Genomic DNA, 18,582 nt, shown 5'->3' on the forward strand with positions numbered 1-18,582 from the left:
GGTTTTTGAACAAACCTTTTGGAGTCTAGGCCTTTCAATATCGGTGGTGCTCAGGGGATTTGGTCAACCCTAGAGTTGTAGGTCTCCACCTTCTTGTCGTTGGCTTCGATTTTCTTTTCTCCTGTTTCTACTCATTTTGTCAATTCCTCGAGCATCTTTATTATCTCAGGGTTGGTCTCGGGTTCAGCTTCAATTGGCCTATCTGCAGCTAGTTCATTTCTGAGAGTGTTTTCCCATGATGATTCGGGCTCAACTCTACTGGGAGCGCGACTTTGGTTCTGAAGTTAGGCTATCGCTGCCCATCAAGCCTGTATCGTTTCGAAGATCACCCATAAGTTGATCCCATCTCCTTCATCATCACACCTATTTTGGGGTACCGATTGGACTCCCCCGCGGATGTTGTTCTCAGGATTAGTAGGCAAATTCGTGTTGATGGCCGCTTATGAGTTGGCATCGATTAGGTGCGCGGCCGGAATTCTGTTGGGATCGGCAGAGGGCACCTCATTACCAAGAATCGCATTGTTGTTCTCACCATGGTGTCCAGAATCAACATCCGTGTTTAGAGGGGCAGATCGGGAGTTCGACATTTTTAACTTTGACCTGAAACAAAAGAATCTTCAAAGAACAAGTGTGAAGTAGGGTGTGTTATGGAAATTTATATCCAATTGCCACTATTATTCTTAACCCCATGGCCCTCAAAATCGGATAACAATTAAATTTATAAGTGGTTATAAAGATATGCAGATTAATTTGATACAAAATGAAGAATTGAGTAAGAATGGACAAGTAAAGATATAGTAAATTCAAACCACGCGAGGAGGATGACCCCCTCCTTAGCGAAACGTTCACCCATGATCCGGGCTCACAATGGACAATATTGATGAACGAGAGAAAAAGCTTATAATAACAGTGAAAATAGTTGTATATTGCTTTGGAATGCGTGTTAACATGTGCCTAATTAATTATCAGACCCCCTTTATATAGTAGGGGGATCCTACTCTAAGTACAACTCTATAAAAGGTAAAAAAAATTTCGTTTAACAGATTGTCAAATCTACATCGATACGTGCCAATATCCACGCCGTAATATCCGGCCGGTGGTGGATATTACAGCCTTCTGTTGGTCGTGCTTTATTTCCCAACAATGTTCTCCGAAATTTTTCAGGATTTGGATCGATCTCGAATCATGACCCCGATATTTTCGAGGGCAGACAACGTGCCCCCGGACTCTGACTCGATGAGACTTTCGCTTCGATTCTGATCCTTCACAATCATATCTTGAGCTCGTTTTACCCTGTTGGAGGTCGGAGTGTATCATGAGCTCGATTTTTACCCGTATACAGGTTTCAACGTGATAATTCAGTAATATAATTAGCGAGTTCGAAACTATTGAATTATGTATAGTATTATTCCTTCGGGCTCAAGTGCAGATACGTATTGTTTTATGAATATTATTTTGGGACCCGAATTTTAATATATTGGAGTTGTATATTAAACATTGAGTTTAGATTAAGATATTGGGTATGTCTTCATCTTTAAAAAATATGGTAATTGGTAGGTGGAATATTGAGACTTAACTCTAACCTTGAAAGTTAAGGAGATCGAAATTTGATCCCGACTAATATAATTTATATTTTTAATTAATAACTTGCATAGATTGAGGCCATTGGAGGCCGTTTGATTGGTGTTCTAGGCGTGGCAAGGTTGAGGAACGTCCCGTTAGCGAGGTAAGTGAAACTTTAAGCTTTGATACTTTCTTTTCCAAAATCCATTTTGAAAGTATATTTTGTCTGCCTAGTCCATGTGTTGGTTCGAACATGCGCTTGGCAGAATCGATGGTCTTTGACCAGCCGCAAATATATATTATTTTGTAAAACTTAAAATTATTAAATAAGTACTTTGTGGTGTGGTGGGGTGTGGCATAGCCACGTGCTATAGCATTGGGGCGTTAGAAATTATTTCTTCGCCGCCGTGATATAATTGGGGCATTGTGTATGCCACCGTGATAGATCTGGGGCATTGTGTATGATAGTTGTAGACTCGTTGGAGTGTTTGGTTAATTTCCTGCACTGCCGTTTATGACAAGTCCTTAGTGTGGATTGTGCTGAAATATAGAGTGTTGTTGTTGAATAATTATTTGGACCTTATAGAGTAATTATATGGAGAAAGAATATCTGTGCATATTATTTCTGTGCTCGTTGTGTGTTTGTATTTTCTAATACTTGTTCCAGAGGTATTCAGATTGGCGGGTCGAGGATCTTACTGGCTATATATTTACGAATAACTCACTCCTTACCTACATGTCAATGCATATACTATTGGTGAAGACGGAGCTAATAGCTGACGAGTTCGCTAGATTTGATTCAGTTATTGAGGTGAGCCGCCACATTGTTCGTGGAGGCTGCCAAAAGAGTCTTTATTTTTTTTATTTTTTTATTTTTATTGCAAATATTCCACCAGGCATGCTGCCTAGTAGTTTTTTTTATTAATAATAAAAATATAAACCACAAAGGAAGAGTACAAGTAAAAGGGACAAAAGCTACAGTATATTTGCCGCTACGCCTTAGCTATATAATCATCTTTGTGCGCCTCCAATGCCCTTTGACGCCGCCTCAATAGGCTGCTGGCGTAGTCTCACGAGGGCGAATGATCTCATAGCTTTAAGGATATTTTCCAACGGCGTAAGCCAAGAAAGCACATACTGCGCTAAACCTTACCTCACAATTCCTACTGAGGCAGTAATAGCCTCACTTGCTAACCAGAATGTAAAAAATAAGAAGTTGCACGAACTAAATATTCTATGATCATCATAGAGTTTATAACATATTCTATGATGATATTACATATAGTGATGCTAATAAAATGGTAGAATAAAATAAAGAAAACATTAGAGTCGTGCCCCATTTGTTTCAAAATTGTGAATTCTTCAATCTGTTGGTCCTTTTCTTCTTCTTCAACACTCTTCAAAATGTCTTCAAAATTCATCATATCTTCTTAGATAGATTGGACCGTGTGGATATGGTAGGGGCATTCCCCTTTTGCTTTGCAACTCGCATTGGGAGTTGCCTAATGATACCTCATTCTTTCATGTCTGGTTTAACAATTGACGCTTGAGATTGAATGTGTATGTTGTTGTTCATACCTGCAGATTGCAGCCCTTGTGCACCTGCTGAATCAAGTTCATCATCATCCTCTTCATCCTCTACTTGGTCAGCCTACACTTTTCTTTGTAACATCACTCTATTTAAGAGTTCTCTTTGATGCGTCAAACACTGTCCAACCATCCCCATTGCACTCCTCCTTAAACTATCTTCATTTGATGACGTTGATGCATATCCATGTTCCTTCAAACTAATAGTTCCAGCTTTCAAGCATGCTGTTTGTGTACCAGCTTCCATAGTTGTGTTCAAAGAATTATTTGTTTTCAATTCCCCATATGCTTCCTTCTCAATTCCCCATGTCTTGCCTCCTCTAGACATTTCATACTCCACTTCCATAACATCTACATAATCACTAGTTCTTCCATCCGTAAGAGGTTAACTATATTGTCGATGCACAGCCGAGTAATGAAATGGCATAGCTGAAGGAGTCTGTGCAGGTGCATAGAAATGTGCACCTACTTACGAAGGTGTTTCACTGGTTTTGCCTGATTTTTGAACTCCATGACCAGGTATTTCCTCAATTATGTTACTGCTGGACACTGATACTAGTTGCTGGGCCAAAGCACTGGAGGAATTTGCCTCTGCATACTTCTTCTTATGCTGCTGTCTTGCACTGTTTGGAGTGCTATTTTTTCCACTGATTGACATCGCATCAGCAGTCAATTGTTGCACATCCTTCCCTTGTTCCATCATAGAATGATTATGCTCATTAACAAGAACATCTGGTACTTTACTTCCCTGACCAGTTTTGCCATCAATAGTTACGGTCGCAAGTCGAGAATGTATGCCATTTGTAACATTTTGATCCTTTTCAACAACTGTTGTAAATCCTCTTCAGTAGGTAGCTGCTGTAAATCCTTTTCAGGGTCTAGTGTGGGATTTTGGCTAGAGTTTTAATTTAATATTTTGAGATATTAATTATTAGTAATTAATTATCAGATTATTTTGATACTCATTTAATTAATCAAATGCTGCAAATGAATGGCTAAGTTATAAAGTATGGTTCGCCTGGCGGGTGGTATTAATTAGGTTCCAGTCATGTCTAGGGGGTAGTTTGGGAAGTGACAACGTAGATGCGCTATTTGGGCCGCAAAAGTGGAGGCCGCTGGCTTGAGTTGGAGCAGCACCTGCGATGGATTTTCTGTAACAACTCGACTGGTCGTTTTGAAATCTAGCACGTCGTTTGGGAATTTGAGGCCTTAACTAGTTTCACTTCATGTATTATGACTTGTACGCATAGCTGGAATTAAATTTCGGTAAGTTCGGAGTTGTTTCGGATGGAAAATTCTAAATTCGGAAGCTTTAAGTTGGAAGAGTTGGCTGAGGTTGGACTTTTGAGTAAATGACCTCGGAATCAGGATTTGAAGGTTCCAATAGGTTCGTATGATGATTTCGGACTTGGGCGTATGTTCGGCTTGAGTATCGGGTCGCTTGAGCATTTTGGCGCTTGTTATGGAAAGTTGGCATTTTGAAAGTTTAAGAATTCCTTAAGTTTAGTTAGAAGTCGACTTTGGCATTATCGATGTCCGTTTGGGGTTTCGAGCCATAAAATAGATTCGTATCATGATTTGTGACTTGTGCGTAAAGTTTGGCGTTATTCCGGGATGTTTAAGTATGATTCAGACACGTTCGGCGAAGTTTGAATGTTTGAAAGGTTAAAGAGAGGTTTTGATCGTCAATTTATAGTTTTGATGTTGTTTGGCATGATTTGAGGCTTCAAATAAGTTTGTATTGTGTTTTGGAACTTGTTGGTATGTTTGGATGGGGTCCCGGTGGCCCCGTGCGCGAATCAGATTGGAATCAGATTGAATTTTGGACTTACAAGATTTCTGAAGCTTAAGGCTTCTGGTGTAATCTCACCTGCGAGAAGTTGGCCGCAGGTGCGGCGTTGTGGTCACAGAAGCGACATTTGGACTGGAGCTGGGATGGCCGCAGATGCAAAGAAAGCTCCACAGAAGCGAAATACAAACTAGGCAGCTGGAGTCGCAGATGCGAAACGACTCCGCATGTGCGAGTGCGCAGGAGTGAGAGATGGACCGCAGAAGCGGTCACAGTGGAGCAGAATTTGGTCTGCAGAAGCGGATTTGCCTGGGCTTGGAGAGAACCGCACCTGGGATGGAGTTTTCTGCATGTGAGACTGATGGACCGCTGGTGCGAAAGTCGCTTGGCAGAATGCTTGATTTCAGTATGTGGGTTAGGCTCATTTCACCTCATTTCTCTCATTGGAGCTGGCCTTGGGTGCAATTTTGGTGTGCCATTCTATTCATGCTTTGTGAGGTAAGTGATTCTTACTATTGTGATTTCAATACATGGAATATATGTGGATTTAAACATGAAAAATCATGGAAATTTTGGGATTTTAAGATAAAACTTACAAATTGGTATTTTTGGGTTTAGACCATGATTTTTGAAATGGAATTAGGAATAAATTATATATTTGAGTTCGTAATGCTATGGGTAATAGTTATCTTCAAAAATATTCAGAATTCGGGCACGTGGGCCCGATGGTTGACTTTATTAACTTTTCGAGCGAAGTTAAAAATTGTTATAAATTAATTAAGTATGATGTTGGAGTATATTTTCATTGGTTTTCATGATTGTTTGACTAGTTCGGATTGATGGGCTTTTGGTTTGAGGTGTTCGAGAGGCGTTGGAGCCGGTTATGGAACTTCTGAGCGAGGTAAGTCTCCTGTCTAACCTTGTGAGGGAGAAATTACCCCTTAGGTGATGCAATTATTATGTGCTACTAGTTGTAGGTGCTACGTATGTACGAGGTGACGAGAGTCCGTACGTAGCTAAAGCATGTTTATGTTCGGGTAAACTTAGGACTTTGTCATGTAATATTTAAACTCATTCTGCTAGCTTAATTAATTGAATTTTATAACTGAAATTGATTTAGATATATATATATATATATATATATATATATATATATATATATATATATATATATACTAGTCTGCGCCTTATCACCTTGAGTTGTTTGCAAGTTACTTGAGAAACGGTAAAGGTTATATTCACGTTGTGCTCATGTACTATATTGTAAGTACTTGTCTCGTAATTCGATAATTTTCTTCCTTTCTTGTGGAGCGGACCGAGCGCCTCGGTAGTATAATAGATGCATCTATGGTTCGTGCCGCTCGACCCTCGGTATTATCCATATTATTCGGTATCGGGTCGTACGGCCTAGTCATAATCGGACCGAATATTTACGAGATTATACTTCCACTGATGCATTGCATTTTATATGTTATTCCTCAATTCTTTGATATTGGCACATGATATTTTCCGAGCCGTTGAGATAGGATATGAGATTGAGAAGTTTATATCGTTAAAAGAATTTTGAAAGAATATGTTGGTTACCGTTTTATCCCATTATTATGTGGTGCTTCATATCTTCTTACGATTTATCATATTGCTTTATTGGACCTCTAGTAAGTGTCGATGTCGACCCCTCGTCACTACTTCTCCGGGGTTAGGCTAGATACTTACGGGGTACGCGTTGATTTAAGTACTCATGCTGCATTTCTGCACTAAATGTGAAGGATCTGACAATTTCATTTGATGGTCATCTGGGCGTGTGGGCGCAGCTGTTGAGGAGACTTTATGGTGAGCTGCATTCCAGGCTACGTATCGCAGGCCACAAAGTCTTCGTCGTACTATTTATTTTGTTCTGTCTTATTTACATTCTAGACAGATGTTGTATTATTATTGTACTACTTAGTAAATGCTCATGCACTTGTGGCACCAAGTTTTGGGGATATTTTCGTTGATGCTTACGGATTTGCATATGATTATCACCTTTTATTTTTATGCAATACTAATTTTGTATGTACCCGTAATTTTAAGGGCGTAAATTTTCTTACTTAATAAAATTTATGATTTTGAAAGTAATAAAATAAACAATTAACGTGATAGTTCAATGTTGGCTTGCCTAATGGCGACGTTGGGCGCCATCACGGCCTATAGTGAGTTTTGGGTTGTGACAGCTTGGTATCAGAGCTTTAGGTTCACTTGGGTCTCACGAATCACGAGCAAGCCTAGTAGAGTCTTGCGGATCGATACGGAGATATCTGTACTTATCTTCGAGAGGCTACAGGGGTGTTAGGAGAACTTTCCTTCTTGATTCCTATTCATGTGTTTTGATTCCATTGGATCCTATGCCTTTATTTCCTTCCTACTCAATTTTATGCCAGGTGGAGCGCTTGTTATCAATTGGGCATCGAGGGATTGTAGTGGTACTACAGACGTGGTGCAGAATATTTCTCTCTGCGTATTCAGGCAGGCTATTACCGTCGCCTTGCGAAAGGGTGTTCTGTCGTTTCAGCCCAGTATCTGTATTTCCTATAGATCGAGGCTATGCACAGATTATTATGATGTTCATGTGTTGTTATCGCACAATGTTGGTGTAATGGTAGGGCGCTTGTTTATGTGTCGAGGCAGTGAATGACTCGAAAGGAGGATTTCTCAATGCATGGTTTAGAGGTTTGACATTTAATTCCAGCGGAGGAAAGGCAATCGTACTATAGATGTTCAGGCTTTGGTTGATGGAAAAATGAGACTTGATATTTTTGAGTGTGGTGGAATTCTCATTTGTGGTGTGGTGTCATCATCCTTGTTTGAACTCATTAAGGTTCGCCAGTGTTATAGTCTTCTTTCATTTGCCTTCGGGGCATGGTGCTGTGAAATGGTGCTTGAGAAGCGGCTGTCAGAGATGGTGGTGTGTAGCGGTTTCAGAATTGAATCGGTGTTTCTAATGCTGATGCTTGAGAAAGATGATCTCCGAGGAGGCTTAGAGTTGGTAGCAATTTATTAGTTCAGGTTCTACAGAGATAGGTTTTGATTTGAGGCAGCATTTGGGCAGCGAAGGATGAGGAAGGACATGGTGGGAGGTGTCTCGCGGTGGTTGAATTTCTAGCAGGCCAAGTATGAAAGACAGGGGTCGAGAAATTGCTTAAAGGAGATGCTCTAACCGAAGTGGGAGTGGAAAAGTAGCATATGGACTCTGTGGTAGGATAGCCGCATGCCTTGAGGAAAATTTAGAACGATTTGGGAATCAGGTTGATAATGACTAGGTCTACGGATTTTATTTGGAATGGTGGCTACTGTGCTGAGGAATGTTGAATATGATGGAAAGAAGTTTGCTTGGAGTGAAGAGGGGTGTAAAAGCTTGATTATCGTTATGGGATGCGACGTGACTTCGAGTTTGGAATGTATTGTGGGACTTTCAGTTGATGTTAATGGGAAAAGAATAGACTCTTACAGCTGGTGATTGAGCATGGACTCAGAGGGTTTGCTGATTTCATGTTAGTGGTAACCAGGGCTATGTCATTGGAAGATGTCGGTATGGAATTCCACAGGTGGGTTATCTCTTGTAATCCAAAATGTTCATGAAAAGTCTAACAAGAGGTTACGAGAAATTTGGCGGGTTAGCAGTGCGAGATCATGGTAATTGATAAGGAGGAATCTTGTGGGTTCTAGATTTATGCAATTCTAGCTTAAAGCTAAGTGGGGGAGCCCACTGTCTACTATTGGATCGCATGGTTGTCTGCTTGTGTAGTTCCTAGTTTTTGGTGCATTGGTGGATTAATTATGACTAAGAAAAGAAATTATAAGGGGTAATTCGAGCAAAGGACTTGCTGAATGTGTGCTATATTCCGCCTTATTGATTTATGTGCAGGTTTTGGGGAGACTCAAAATTTATGCTTCTTATGGATGTGATGTACAAGAAAAAGAATTTATCTGGTTGCTTCTTTGGGAGTGTTCATGGGCTAACAGAGCATTGGAGTTTGATTATATTCGGGACCAGATCAGAGTGGGTGACTCTCAATAGTGGTTCTAATGGGTTCAAGGATGTAAGCACGCTGTCTAAGGATTTTGGGTTTGTTATGTGGCTGGAGACCGGGATATTGCAGCGGAGTGTGAAGAATACTTGGGGAATTTCTATGTTATCATCGGATTTGTGGGGTAGTATTGGAGGAATGGGAGAAATAGCTTCGGATTTGAGAAAGGTCTTGTAGAATGGGTGTACCAGTTGTAGATGCTATTGTGCACTTGAGGAGGATATGCGATGGTTCATGGGTTTTGAGATGATGTGGTCTCGTGATTTGGGTCACCCGGAGTGAGTGTTGACTGAGTTCGTTATGTTTTTGAATGAAGTTATTATTATCTCTAAGGCAAGTCAAGAGTGAATTGGAAGAAGTTGGGTCGGTTAGTAATGATTTGAATTAGCATGATTATGGCAGTGATCAGCTCCTTCGGCGTGTTGAGTTATACAGGTGGTTTATGGTTGTATGTGTGGGCTTGACAACCACCATAATTTGATTGATTTGGGAGGTATTTGATTAAAATGGCCTTGTTATGTGTAAATGGATCCCGGAAGAGTTATGGCGATTTAGACCACAACTCGAGGTTTGTATTATCTGTTGTTATGGGAATTCAGTTGCATGTAGCAATGGTTCTTCTGAAATGAGTTAAATGAAAGGTTGCTAGCCAATGGAGTGTTTATTCTACTAGTAGTTCAGGGGTTATAATGAATTCTTGTACTTTCGCGTAGGGGGTTGATACGTGCAATGAGCGGCATGGGAATTGGAAGTTGAGGATCAAGGCTGCGGTTCGGTGTTGACAAGAATGTCACGAGCTCGGATAAGCAGGGAGGATTTAAGATGTTCAGAGTATGCTAGTGCCATCATAGTGTCGCATGAGAACGATGTCCTGTGTAAGAGGCATTGTGTATTAATTTGCGGATTCTTGATTTGCTTTACAAAATTTGTACGGTTGTGGGTATGGAGGTGCAGACTTTGCTACCTGGTGCGGAAGGTCATGGGAGCGTATCCCATAGGAAAATTGTATAAGTGTGACATGTTAGTCACTTGATTGTTAAGGTTTGGAACCATGTATGGAGATTCTGGTACTATCGCTAATGCGAGAGTTTATGCCTGAAAGGCACTTTATTCATTTAGTTGTGGACTGTGGGATTTCGGTCCGGATTGGATGACTACTCGTATGTGTCATGAATAGGGCCATTTTGGATCCTTAAAAGGTTGTTGGCCTAGTATGGGATGATCGTAATCAGGTTGGGGTCCGTTGGTGGGTCTAATGTGAATTGTATGCTCTACATTAGGTCGGGTGTGTTCATTCAGCATAGCACTGTTTGTCAAGGAATCTTCAGGCATTGGATGTTATTCCCGTTGTCAGCTATTCCATGTAATACTCTATTGCGCCAGGTGGGTTGTGAGACTGTTTGATTATTCGAACATGTGTGGTGATCCCGTGTAGCTTGTGGTGTTATATGAGCAAGATGGCTCTCGAGATGCATGTTATTCATTGCACCTTAGTCGTGCTTGAGTTTTGCAGCGTATGACGTTTTCCGTCTCCCCAGGGTTGTATTATGCATTTGGTGTGCTTGTGGTCGATATTCCGGCGTTTCGTAAGTAAAATCATTAAGGCTTGATGGATGTTTCATTATTGATTATTATGTGTGGATCGCCTGGCACGCTGCCACAGATATGCTATTTGGATCGGGTGGCACGCTACCACGGGTAAATTATTTGGATCGGGTGGCACATCGCCACGGGCATGTTGTGTGGATCGGGTTGCGTGCCACGACAGTGTCATGTTTAGATCGGGTTGCAAGCCGCAACAGTGAGATGTTGAGTACGGTTCCCTATACTTATTTTCTTTGTATGTCTTGTTTCTCGTCTCTGAGAAAGGTTTATAGAATCTGTTGGCTGTATTATTCGTTATGCAGGCTGTGTAGTTCTTTGCCAGGTGTTCGTTCTTCCTTATGGGTCATATTCGAGTTCTATCTTTTTGGCGCTTTGATGGCGCCGTGTGAGATTTTAGACGGTGTTTGAGGTGGCTTATTGCCCGAGCAGCTAGTACTGGGTGAGATGAGGTTATTGGACCTGAGATCAACGCGGTCGGATTTATGTAGGGTATAATGAAGGGAAAATGTCGTTATTCAGTTCGGAATGAGGTAATGGTCCTTATCAGGAAGAGGGACTCCATGATCTATTGATTTGGCTAGTGGTTATGAGTTTTTACAGATCTCTTTCGTCGTGGCAATATTGCGAGAGTTGGGACATGGCTTATATGTGTTATGAGGTGTATTGTGGGTATTCTGATTCTTGAAATTTTAGCTTTTGTGGTCGGAGGATGTTATTATGGGTAGACGACTTATGTGGTGTATGTTGTGATTTCAGCATAGGTGTATGATCATGTTTTGGAATAGTGTGTAGTGATTGATGCGGTGTTCGTATGTTAGAATCGGGTCTCGCGGAGAATTCTGAATGTTAGAATTTGGTTCTAAGGCTTGTTATCTAAGGTTATAGGGAGGATTTTTAGTCTAGCTCAAGCTAATGTGCTCACATGGGTTGTGGTGGCACGGGTAGGTGCACGAGGTGTTAAATAGTGATTTTGGAACGATCTGGAACGGTTCATGGCACGTTCGAGGACGAACATATGTTTAAGTGGGGGAGAATGTAATGACCCAACCAGTCGTTTTGAACTATAGCGTGTCGTTTCGCGGTTTGAAGCCTTGAGTAGTTTCACTTCATGTATAATGACTTGTACGCGTAGCCAAAATTGAATTTCGGGAAGTTTAGAGTTGATGCGGATGGAAAATTCTAAATTCGGAAGCTTTACGTTTTGAAGAGTTGGCTGAGGTTGGACTTTTGAGTAAACGACCTCGAAGTCAGGATTTGAAGGTTCCATTAGGTTCGTATGATGATTTCGGACTTGGGCATATGTTCGGGTTGAGTATCGGGTCGCCCGGGAGCATTTCAGCGCTTGTTATGGAAAGTTGGCATTTTGAAATTTTAAGAATTCCTTAAGTTTGGTTTGAAGTGGACTTTGGCGTTGTCGATGTTTGTTTGGAGTTCTGAGCCTTGGAATAGTTTCATATCGTGATGTGTGCGTAAAGTTTGGCAGCATTCCGGGATGTTTAAGTATGATTCGGATGCGTTCGGCAAAGTTTGAATGTTTGGAAGTTTAAAGAAAGGTTTCGATCGTCGATTCGTAGTTTTGATGTTGTTTGGTGAGATTTGAGGCTTCGAATAAGTCTGTATTGTGTTTTGGAAATTATTGGTATGTTTGGATTGGAATCGTATTGGAATTAGATCGAATTTTGGACTTAAAGGATTTCCCAAGCTTAAGGCTTTTGATGTAATCGCACCTGCGAGACTTTAGTCGCAGGTGCGGCGTTGTGGTCGCAGAAGTGACATTTGGAATAGAGCTAGGATGGCCGCATATGTGAGGATATCTCCGCATCTATGAGCCCGCAGATGCGAATAATGCTCCGCAGAAGCGGAATGAGACCTCGGCAGCTGGAGTCGCAAAGTTGAAGGTCTCTGCATGTGCGAGTGCGCATGTGCGAGGGTAGGACCAGAGAAGCGGTCACGCAGGAGTAGAATTTGGTCCGCAGAAGAGGATTTGCCTGGCCTTGGAGAGAACTGCACCTGCGATGGAGTTTTTCGCAGGTGCGGAGCCACAGGTGCGACTGATGGACCGCTGGTGCGAAAGTCGTTGGACAGAATGCTTGATTTCAGTACGTGGGTTAGGCTCATTTCACTTTATTTCTCTCATTGGAGCCGGCCTTGGGGGCGATTTTAGAGTGCCATTTTATTCATCCTTCGTGAGGTAAGTGATTCCTACCGTTGTGAGTTAAATACATGGAATATATGTGGATTTAAACATGAATAATTGTTGAAATTTTGGGATTTTAAGAGATAATCTAGAAATTGGTATTTTTGGATTTTGACCACGATTTTGGAAATGGAATTAGGAATAAATTATATATTTGAGTTCGTAATGTTATGGGTAATGGTTATCTTCGAAAAGTTTTGAAATCCAGGCGTGTGGGCCTGATGGTTAACTTTATTAACTTTTCGAGCGGAGTTGGGAACGTTATAAATTGAATAAGTATGACGTTGGAGTATATTTTCATTATTTTTCATGATTGTTTCACTAGTTCGGATCGATGGGCTTTTGGATTGAGGTGTTAGAGAGGCGTTGGAGTCGGTTATGGAACTTCAGAGCGAGGTAAGCCTCCTGTCTAACCTTGTGAGGGGAAAACTACTCCTAGGCAATATAATTGTTATGTGCTACTAGTTGTGGGTGCTACGTACGCACGAGGTAACGAGAGTCCGTACGGATCTAAAGCATGTTTATGTCCGGGTAGACTTAGGACTTTATCATATAATATTTGAATTATTTGAACTCATTTTGCTGGCTTAATTAATTGAATTTTATAATTGAAATTGATTTATATATATATATTACGTCGAGCCTTATCACCTAGAGTTGTTGGCAAGTTACTTTAGAAACAGTAAAGGTTATATTGACTTTGTGCTCATGTACTGTATTTTAAGCACTTGTCTCGTAATTCGATAATTTCCTTCCTTTCTTGTAGAGCGGGCCGAACGCCTCAGCAGTATAATAGATGCATCTATGGTTCGTGCCGCTCGACCCTCGGCAGTGTACACATTGGGATCGGACCGTACGACCTCGGCATAATCGTGCTTTGTACTGCTAGCAGTTCGAATATTAATGAGATTATACTTCCACTGATGCCTGGCATTTTATATGGTATTGCTCATTCTTTTGATATTGGCACTTGATATTTTCCGAGTTGTTGAGATATGATACGAGATTGAGAAGTTTATATCGTTAAAAGAATTTTGAAAGAATATGTTGGTTACCATTTTATCATATTATTATTTGGTTCTTGATATCTTCTTACGATTTATCATTTTGATTTATCGGACCTCTAGTAAGTGTCGATGTCGATCCCTCATCACTACTTCTCCGGGGTTAGGCTAGATACTTACGGGGTACGATTTGATTTACGTACTCATGCTGCACTTCTGCATTAAATGTGCAGGATCTGACAGGTTCATTTGATGATCATCTGGGCGCGTAGGCGCAGCTGCTGAGGAGACTTTATGGTGAGCTCATTCCAGGCTACATATCGCAGGCCACAGAGTCTCCGTCGTACTATTTATTTTGTCCTGTCTTATTTACATTCCAGACAGATGTTGTATTATTATTGTACTCCTTAGTAAATGCCCATGCACTTGTGGCACCAGATTTTAGGGATATTCTAGTTGACTTTTACGGATTCGCATATTATTATCACCTTTTATTTTTATGCAATACTAATTATGTATGTATCCGTGATTTTAAGGGCGTAAATTTTCTTAATAAAATTTATGATTTCGAAAGTAATAAAATAAACAATTAACGTGATAGTTTACTGTTGGCATACTAACGGTGACGTTGGGCTCCATCACGACCTATAGTAAGTTTTGGGTCATGACAATTTCCGCAGGTGCGGAGCCGTAGAATAGGCTAATTGTCCGCAGATGCAAAAATCGCTGGGCAGTGGGGTGCTTTTAATTCGAGACTTAGCCCATTCCTCTCATATTGTTCACTTGGTTGGGCGACTTTTGGAGTTCTTGAAGAGGAGATTTTTATCATCTATTGTGAGGTAAGTTATTCCCAGTTGTTGTAATATAAATGCATGGATTTTATAAGGATTTAAACATGGAAATGGGTGAAAATTGTAGGATTTTGGTTGAAAACCTAGAATTTGGTATTTTTGAATTTTGACCACGAAATTGGACATGGAATTAGGAATAAATTATATATTTGAGTTCATGGTGTTATGGGTAATGATTATCTTCAAGAATTTTAGGAATCCAGGCACGTGGGCCCGAGGGTTGACTTTGTTTACTTTTCGAGCGGAGTTGAGAATTATTATAAATTGTTAAATTGTACGCATTGGAGTATATTTAGATCAATTTGCACATTGTTTGTCCAGTTTTGGATTGTTTGGCTTTGAATTGAAGAGTTAGAGAGGTATTGGAGCCGGTTATGGAACTTTAGATTGAGGTAAATTTCATGTCTAACCTTGTGGAGGGAAAACTACCCTCTAGGTGATATAATTGTTATGTGCTACTTGTTGTGGGTGCTACGTACGCACGAGGTGACGAGAGTCCGTATGTAACTAAAGCATGTTTATGTACGGGTAGACTCAGGACTTTATAATGTGATATTTGAATTATTTGAACTCATTTGCTAGCTTAATTAAGTGAATTTATAATTGAAATTGATTTATGAATATATATTAGGCCTGGCATTATCACCTTGAGTTGTTGGAAAAATATTTGATAAACGGTAAAGGGTATACCTACTTTATGCTTATGTACTTGTATTGTAGGCACGTGACTCGTAGTTCGATAAGTTCCTTCCTTTTTTTGTAAAGCGGGTCGAACACCTCGACAGCATATTGAGATGCATCTCTGGTTCGCGCCGGTCGACCCTTGACAATGTAAACACCACTCTGGATCAGGCCGTACGACCTCGACATAATCGTGCGTTATATCGCTAGCAGTCCGAATATTCATGAGATTATCCTTCCACTGATGCTTGGCATTTTATATGGTATTCCTTATCCGTTTGATGTTGGCACTTGATATTTTCTGAGCTGTTGAGATAGGATACGAGATTGAGAAATTTATATCGTTAAAAGAAATTTTGAAAGATTATGTAAGTTACTGTTTTTACCACACTACTATTGTTGAGCTTCATATCTGCTTACGATTTATCATATTGCTTTATTGGACCTCTAGTAAGTGTCGGTGTCGATCATTCGTCATTACTTCTCCGGAGTTAGGCTAGATACTTACGGGGTATGCATTGATTTACGTACTCATGTTGCACTTCTGCACTGAATGTGAAGGATATGGCAGGTTCATTTGGTGGTTATTTGGTGTGTTGGCGCAACTGCTGAAGAGACGTCATGGTGAGCTGCATTCTAGGCTACGTATCGCAGACCACAGAGTCTCCATCATACTAATTAATTTATCCTGTCTAATTTTCATTCCGGACAGATCTATTATTATTATGGTAATCCTTAGTAAATGCTCATGTACTTGTGACACCGGGTTTTGGGATATTCTAGTTGATGCTTTCGTATTTGCATATTATTATCACCTTTTATTGTTGTGTATTACTAATTATGTATGTACCCATGATTTTAAAGGTGTAAATTTGCTTACTTAATAAAATTTATGATTTCGAAAGTAATAAAATGAACAACTAACGTGATAGTTCACCGTTGGCTTGCCTAATGGCGACGTTGGAACCATCATGGCCTATAGTGGATTTTGGGTCGTGACATAAACCTTGTGCTTTTACTTGTCTCGAATAAAATTTAACTGAAGTTCTTTATAATACTTGGTGTATTAATTCTGGTTATACTGTTCATGTTTCTAATACGATGCAGGGATTCCTTATAACCTAGACCATAAATCGGAATGAAAGATTTGTGTACATGGGGAATACAGTGAAGGCTCCTATTGAAGCTATCGGGACTTATCGCTTAATCCTAGATAATGGGCTTCACTTTGACTTATTTGAAACTTTTTATGTACCTTCACTTGCAAGAAATTTAATTTCCTTGTCTGAGTTGGATAAAGTTGGATATTTTTTAAATTTTGGCAATGGATGTTTCAGTTTGTTTAAGCATAATCATCTTATTGGTTCTGGTATTATTTGTTATAATTTATACAAATTGAACCTTGATAATCTATTTTCCGAAACCCTCTTAACTCTGCATCATAATGTTGGAACCAAACATAGTTTGGTGAATGAACATTCTACTTACTTGTGGCATAAACATTTAGGTCACATTTCCAAAGAAAGTCTGAAAATGTTAGTTAAGAATGAAATCCTTCCACATTTTGATTTTTTGGACCTTAATATTTGTATGTATTGTATTAAAGGAAAACAAACAAAACACACAAACAAAGGAGCCACAAGAAGCACATATCTTCTTGAAATTATACACACTGATATATGTGGTCCTTTTGACTAAGGTCTAACTTTTGAGTAAACGACCTCTGAATCGGGATTTGAAGGTTCCAATAGGTTCGTATGATGATTTCAGACTTGGGCGTATGTTCAGGTTGAGTATCGGGTGGTCCAGGAGTATTTCGGCGCTTAATATGGAAAGTTGGTATTTTGAAGGTTTTAGAATTTTCTAAGTTTGGTTTGAAGTGGAATTTGGTGTTATCGATGTCCGTTTGGGGTTCTGAGCCTTGGAATAGGTTCATATCGTGATTTGTGACTTGTGTGTAAAGTTTGGCGTCATTCCGGAATGTTAAATATGAATCAGACGCGTTCGTCAAAGTTTGAAAGTTAAAAAAAAGGTTTCTATTGTTGATTCATAATTTGGATGTTGTTTGACGTGATTCAAGGCTTGAACTAAGTCCGTACCATATTTTGGGACGTGTTGGTACGTTTGGATGGGGTCTTAGGGGCCTCAGGTTTGAAACAGATTGAAATTTTGATTTGAGGAAATGTTGTTGTTGCTGAAGATTGGTGTCATCGCACCTGCGGAAGGAGTGGCCGGAGGTGCGGAGGGGTCATTGCAGGTGCGAAATTCGTGGAAGAGACCTAGGAGCGCAAGTGCGAATATTACGCACCTTCGAGGTCACAGATGCGGAGAAGAGGTTGTAGTGGCGGAATTGGACAAGAAGGCTTGGGCCGCAAAAGCAGACTTGGTCACGCAGGTGCGTGAGCACAACAACGCTTGTTATTCTCAGAAGCGGAAGCGCATGCAATAACCTGAATTATTTTTATATACTTATAAATTGCGAGACTAGAGAAATTAATTTTATTTATAGCTATTGGGTCAAATATTAAACTAGTGAATTTTTTTTATGATATATAAATTAGTATACAAAATAAGTGGTTAATGAGACTAATTTATAATTCACATACTAATAAGCAATGTATGATTTTGGATAGCAATAGAGATGAAAGAAGTGGGTCATAAGCCCATATCTTGTGCTGATATATGTGTTTGGACTTGGGGCTTGGAGTATAAAAATTTATGGCTTAGTTCCCTGATAAAGAATAATAACCCAGTAAAGAATACTAGGGAATATCGGTGAGAAGACAATAGAAGATAAGCTTGATTATCTTCACTGCATAGGAATATTGTAGAGGAAAGCTCAAGTTACAATGTATGTAGATATATTTAAACTTTACCTATGTACGTGACTTTGGATTATAAAGAGATTATAAATTGTACCAAATTACTAAGTAGTGATTGAGGGAGGGGTTGTGGTGACCCGATAGCTCATTTATAGTTTTAACTCTTAATTATGTGTTTTGAAACTCCGAATAGCTCTGTTTAGCTTTTTTCGATTTGCGTGTACAAACCGTGTCTTTTTCTAAAAGGTTTCTATGTGAAAAATTAATAAAAATATGAAATCGTGCTTTAAAACACATTTGAGGTGATTTCAATCAACGTTTTGAGCAAACGGACATGGATCAGTATTTTGATAGTCCCGGTGGATTCGTATCATGATTTGAAATTTGGGCGTAAGCCTGGAATTGAATACGAATGTCCC

Source organism: Nicotiana tomentosiformis, chromosome 9, assembly GCF_000390325.3.
Source record: "Nicotiana tomentosiformis chromosome 9, ASM39032v3, whole genome shotgun sequence".
In the NCBI taxonomy this organism is placed as follows: Eukaryota; Viridiplantae; Streptophyta; class Magnoliopsida; order Solanales; family Solanaceae; genus Nicotiana; species Nicotiana tomentosiformis.